This window comes from Aythya fuligula, chromosome 2 (assembly GCF_009819795.1).
Source record: "Aythya fuligula isolate bAytFul2 chromosome 2, bAytFul2.pri, whole genome shotgun sequence".
Lineage (NCBI taxonomy): Eukaryota > Metazoa > Chordata > Aves > Anseriformes > Anatidae > Aythya > Aythya fuligula.
The window spans coordinates 137,870,790-137,876,789 of NC_045560.1; the positions used below are offsets into that span (position 1 = coordinate 137,870,790).

Here is a 6,000-nt window from a genome sequence, read left to right on the forward strand (position 1 = left end):
TGACCATGGGCCAGAGTAAACTGACCCCATAATAGAGACCACAAGCTTGGCCACAAGCCATCAGACTGTGGTACAGCACAGCGTAGCTGCAGTTCAGAGTTCAAAGACCTTTCTTAGCACTTCCAGGATTCAGAAGTCCTTTGAAAAGATTCAGGCATCCCACTGGAAAGAAAGAAAAGGTATCCTTGTGAAGAATCTTTTTAATGAGACCGCGTGAAGATCAAAAAAGCCCAAGTAAACAGGGGAAAAAATAAAAAAGGGAAGGTTAGGAAGAATCACCTACCCACCTGACAAACTGAGAGCCTCAAGTTTTTGCCATGTTAAATAGTAAAACGCAGTTAATGAATAATTTAAAGAAGAGAAAAAGTTTGCCCATTTTCCATCAGAAGGCTCTGCCCAACTGACAAAAGAATTCAAGGACTTGTGCTCTTTCACAAGTTGAAAATATCCACATAAAACAAGTTGTCCCAACATGTATATTAATACTAACTTGGAATCCCAGGGCTAAGGGAGCTTTAATGATTCATTTACTAAGGCAGAGACAAGGATTTGTACACACTACGAAGGTAAACAAATACATCTATCAAGTGCCTTCCTTCCTCCTGAGCCTCAACAAGCGTAATTAAACACAATCTGATGACGGCTCTATGCAAGAACAGCATCGTTTGGCTGCTGGAACTAAGGGGAAGTGGATGGAAGAAAACCGCATATACACATTTCAATTCCCCCTCGTAGAAATTTATGATCTGATGTCCTCAAACTCAAAACGAGCTGACGGCGTGGAGACAAGAGGCAGAATTCAGCACCTGTAAAATGCTGAATTTCATAAAGCACTGCTGAAACTCTGGCACGGTTCAAAAAGCATGCATATGGGAGAGAGGTTTCCTGTAAACCTTTTAGTGAGCTGACCTGAAGAGCAGCATTATTGCCATTACGCCCAAAACTTTCATTTTCATTTTCTGGTCCAAACGGGTCTGGGCTCACGTGCAATTAAAACGAAGCGGTTTTGCAGCTTTCGGAAAGTTTCCAAGTGCAAGCAGAGCAACGTTTACAAGGGAAGTGATGCTAAAACTTCAGAAAGCAGTAAGTGCTGTTACACAACCAGTGCTTCTACGTAGGCAAGCGAATTCCCTGAAGCCGGCAGCTCCCCGTGCTCTGGACGTTGAACCGAAAGCCTCCTTTTTCCACCCAGCAACCCCACCACAGCATTTCAGCAGATAGGGGAATGCAGCCCTTGAGCTAACAAAAAACGAAACTCTTTTTCAACAGAAAAAAAAAAAAAAAAGTTTGAAAAAAAAAAAAAAAAAACAGCTTTGAAGTAAAAATTACGAAAGCTGGTATTTGGAAGTGAGTTTCTGAGGCTGTTCTGCAGAAGTGAACGCTGCAAGCTCCATTTCCCAACCTGCCCTTTGCCTTTTCGAAAAAAAATAAATAATAAAAAAACCCACTGCTGTCCTCGATGACAACCGAGATAAAGCCCTAATCGCTTCCAACGCCAGCTCCTGTATTTTATTTTTATTTTTTTGACCAGAACCGGGATTTGCTGTGCTCCTCGCAGGGAAACCCAGGCACGTTTCCAGCGAGCCTCCCCCGGGGGCAAGGAGGCCCCTTCCCCTGCTCTGTGCCCCCCTCCCCTCAGCCTTCCCGCTCACTGTGGGGCACCAGGAGCCCCCTCACACCCTCCTGCAGCCCTTCCCAGGCTCGTTCCCCATTTTTCCCCGTTTTTCGCCGTTTTTCCCCCATCCTCCCGCAGCACGCCGCGCTGCCGCAGGGGGACGGGGGCCAGGAAAGCGCCCCCGCTGCCACCTCCCGCCCCCTCCCCGCACCTCCAGGGGGGCTGAACCGAGGTCCTGACACCCCCAACCCCCCCCATCTTCCTCCTCCTCCTCCTCTTCCTCCTCCTCGGGGCGGGACAGGCCCCTCGCCCCGCCCGGGGGGGAGACAATGGGCGCGATGACTTCACCCTCCAGCAATGCGAGGGGCAGCGCCCCCCTCTTCCAACCCTCCCCGAACCCCCCCGGACCCCCCCAGACCCCTCTCCTCCTCCCAGAGGCGGCTCCGCTCCACCTCCCCCCCCCTTCCCTCATCGCCCCCCTCCGCCACACTCAGGGCGGCGGCTGCCAGCCCCCGGCGGAGAACCGGGGGCGGAGGGGGGGGGGGGGGGGCGCTTCCCCGCCGCCGTGTACCTGCGGGGCGGCGGCAGAAGAAGCCGGCCCGGCGCAGGGAGCCTCTCCCCGGGTCCGTGTCTCTGTGTGTGAGGGAGAGGAGGCGAGAGGAGAGAACGGGGCGGCGCTGCCGGGGCCGGCGCTGCCGGGGCCGGCCCTGCCCGCTGAGGGGAGGCGGCGCCGGGGCCGTCGGTTTCCGCGACGCGCTGAGCTCACGCGTATGGCGGCGGCGGCGCCGCCTCGGGGCGGGTCCCGCTCGCCACACAGTCGCCGCCCGCCTCTCGCTGGGGTGTTTATTCTTCCCCACCCCCCCCCCCCCCCCCCCCCCCCCCCCGCCATGCCTTTATTTAATAAATTATTATTTAACCCCGTGGGGATTTGGTACTCCGTAATGGGTGAAGGTGGCCGGGGGAGAGCGAGGTGTTGAGGCGTTGCGGTGGGGTCGGGCTGCTGAGGGGTGTGGGAATGAGCGAGCAGAGGTTCCGTGCCGTGGTGTGGCACTGAATCATAGGATCATTGGGGTTGGAAGAGACCTCCAAGATCACCTGGTCCAACCATCATGCTGCCACCAATGTCACCACTGAACCATGTCCCCAAGCACCACGTCCAACCTCTCCTTGAGCACCCCCAGGGACGGTGACTCCACCACCTCCCTGGGCAACCCATCCCAGTGCCTGACTGCTCTTTCTGACAGAAATGTCTCCTCATTTCCAGCCTGAACCTCCCCTGGTACAACTTGAGGCCATTCCCTCTAGTCCTATCACTAGTTATCTGTGAGAAGAGGCTGACCCCCAGCTCCCCACACCTTCCTTTCAGGCAGTTGCAGAGAGCAATGAGGTCTCCCCTGAGCCTCCTCTTCCCCAGACCAACCACCCCCAGCTCCCTCAGCCGCTCCTCACAGGCCTTGTGCTCCAGGCCCTTCACCAGCTTCATAGCCCTGCTCTGGACATGCTCCAGGGCCTCAATGGCCTTCTTTTAATGAGGGGCCCAAAACTGAACACAGTACCTGAGGTGTGGCATCAGCAGAGCAGAGGGGAATGATCACCTCCCTGGTCCTGCTGGCTACGCTATTCCTGATACAAGCCAGGATGCCGCTGGCCTTCTTGGCCACCTGGGCACACTGCCACCCCATGATCAGGCCACTGGAAAGATAACCCGCCCCAAAATTTTGTCCAGGAGCCCCCCGGCTTTGATTGCATCACCCTGTTCTCCCTTTGCACAACTGCAGTCAGCCTCTGGCTTCTGGGTGCCAGGGCGAGAATAATCATAGATTATTATTATTATAAGGGTGCTTGCTGTGCTCGTCTGCCCCTCTCCTGGGTTCCTTTCTCCTCTTGCTGCTGACCTTCCCAACTTTTCTCACAGGACTCCCTATCTGCAATAATACCGTAGCTGTCTTTTTTGTTGACCTCCGTTTTGTTGACCTCCGCTTCAGGGCCAACTCCAAATCACTCTCCTCTGGCATGCTGTAAGAATTATTTGCATACGTAGTTATTACAGTGGTCTTAAATCTTGTGCCTTTTGTTTTCTCCAGTTAATCATTCATACTTTCTAATGTCAACTCTGATTTCTCCAGAACTGGAGTTTATCCCCTGGTCATAGATGAACAGTGGTGCTTCCATTATGCTGGTTTGAAACCTAAAAGCTTAACTCTGGAAATAGTTACCGATTATCCAACCTGCATTTAATGTGCAAATATTGTAAAATGAATAAAATGTGCCATGCTTTTCCTGTGGAATTCGCTGTGTGTGGTCTGCTAAAGGGTTGCACATATACTTAGCTTCATTTGTGTGCGTAGATCTATTTAAGTCAGGAGGACTGCTTCCAGCGTGGATTAAAATTAAGTGTGGATACAAGTCTTTCCATGGTGAGATACTTAATCTGAAATAACAGAATAGGCAAGTACAACAAACGTGAAGGCCAAGTGGGAAATGAGGGTAACAGCAATAAAATTATGCTGGAATTTTGCTGTGTTGTGCACAAACAATGGCAGTTTCTTCTTTGCTTGTGGAAGCCAGTAGCAAGGTGAGTTACTTGGGCTCTGCTATTGCAAACACGTACATGTTGTTAAAGGCTTGTCACTAGTGCCACTGTGTCAGCTGGACAAGATAAGCAGAAGAATGTTATTTATAATTTTGCTGGGTAAAGTCTTGGACACTTTTTATGTATTACATTTGGTACAGAGAAATGAAGTAGAGAAGTGACGTCCATAAAATGAGGGGAAAAAAGGAAAGACAAGATGAATGAGGGGTAGAAAATGAGGGGAATCGACAGCATACAGAATAGTATGATAAGGCAAATTTTGACTGGGACAGGAACAGCAAACCATTTTACCAACTCAAATGTGCAATTGTCAATTGCACTAAAAGGAAAAACAGCAACAACAAAAGCAAAGTAATGCAGTAATGTATTGGTTTCTAAATGTCCAGAGGGATTCAGCAATTCAGTAAAAATATTCTGAGGTCTCTTGGCTAATGCTGGAAAACAGGAGGGGAGCAGAGTCCAGGCCTTTTAAAATTCTGCACTGTGAGATAGAGTGGTCATTGTGGCGGTCAGATGGTTTCTCCTTGAAGCCGATGAGGGACAAAACAGAAACCTCCAGCCAGCTGCCCTCCTGAGAGCTATGCAGCAGAAAGCCTGCAGCTAAGTAGGTGCTTTTTGACAGAAGCATTCAAAATAGTCAATTAGCAAAATACAGAAAGCACAGGGAGGAAAGAGAATCTTTTCTGCACAAGCAATACACCCAAAAAACGACAGAGGTTTGTTTTGATTTAAAGGGAGGATATATTTATGTGTTTGCTTGCTTGCTTCTTATTATTATAGAACAGGATGACAAAGAGGTACTACGGAAAAGTAGGGGCTGCCCAGACCTTTTAACAAAGAGGAAATACCTCATGCGCAGTGCATTTTGTAAAGTATACAAAATTTATGAAAACAAACACGACTGTCTTTCCAAATCACTTTCTGGAGAACATCTAGGATTGAAACATTCTGTCTAGATAGCTGGGTATTTAATACAGCTGCTGGCAGAAAAGTACAAAGTAGTATGTCAGAAGACAAAAATACTGCCCTCCAAACAAAGCAGCTGGTACGTCCTAAAAAGGTATAAGCACACACAGCACACTGTCAAATGTGGAAGGGCAGAAATCATATCAGCATGCACAGAGGAGGTGAGTGGCCAGAACTGAGAAAAAAAAAGTGTTTTTTTTCCTTGGTGGTAGGGAATGGAGAATGGGTGTGACATGGATAACCTGTTAATGTAGTATATTCTCATAATCTATGCTAGTATAGACTGCTGATCTCAGCATAGTTTCATATCTCACCTGAAAGGGTACTGTATCCTGGGCCAGAACTTCAAGTGTTTATGTTCAGTTCTTTTAACTTATATTGGAAGAGTATCAAACATGATGGCTAAATGTTTCCATCCGTCTGATCCCACATCTGACTCTGAAATCTTTTAGTGAATATTCCAACATCTTAAACATAAAATCTCCAAAGCCAATCTTTTTTTTTTTTTTTTCTTTTTTTTTGTAGGTAAGTTTATATTTCGTACAGCCTCTGCCATCATCTGGTATCCAGTTCATTGTTTTGGGGGAGAAAGAGACATCTTCAGCCTTTCCTCTTCTGACAAACACATTTGTGTCTCTGATCTTTCATCGTGTTTGAAGACCCCCCCCTGTTTGAGGATCCACTACTTTTCTACATTTACCAGCTAATCTCTCTTGCCAAAAGTGTTCTTTCTGGTGAGTTTATTTTTAGCACCTCTCATTTTACCAATCTGTCTTGCTGTGTTGCCCCACAAATGGCTGTATTTGCACAAAAAGCATGGCAGAAG

General features: G+C 48.6%; 1 protein-coding gene across 1 annotated transcript in view; it reads right to left on the reverse strand.

The window, feature by feature from the left end:
* RNF19A (ring finger protein 19A, RBR E3 ubiquitin protein ligase) overlaps positions 1-2,316 on the reverse strand; it is a 55,766-nt gene extending 53,450 nt beyond the window's left edge. Inside the window, exon 1 of the mRNA XM_032181592.1 lies at positions 2,187-2,316. The gene's annotated coding sequence lies outside the window, so the exon portion shown is untranslated. The remainder of the gene's footprint in view (positions 1-2,186) is intronic.
* Positions 2,317-6,000: the final 3,684 nt, after the last annotated feature.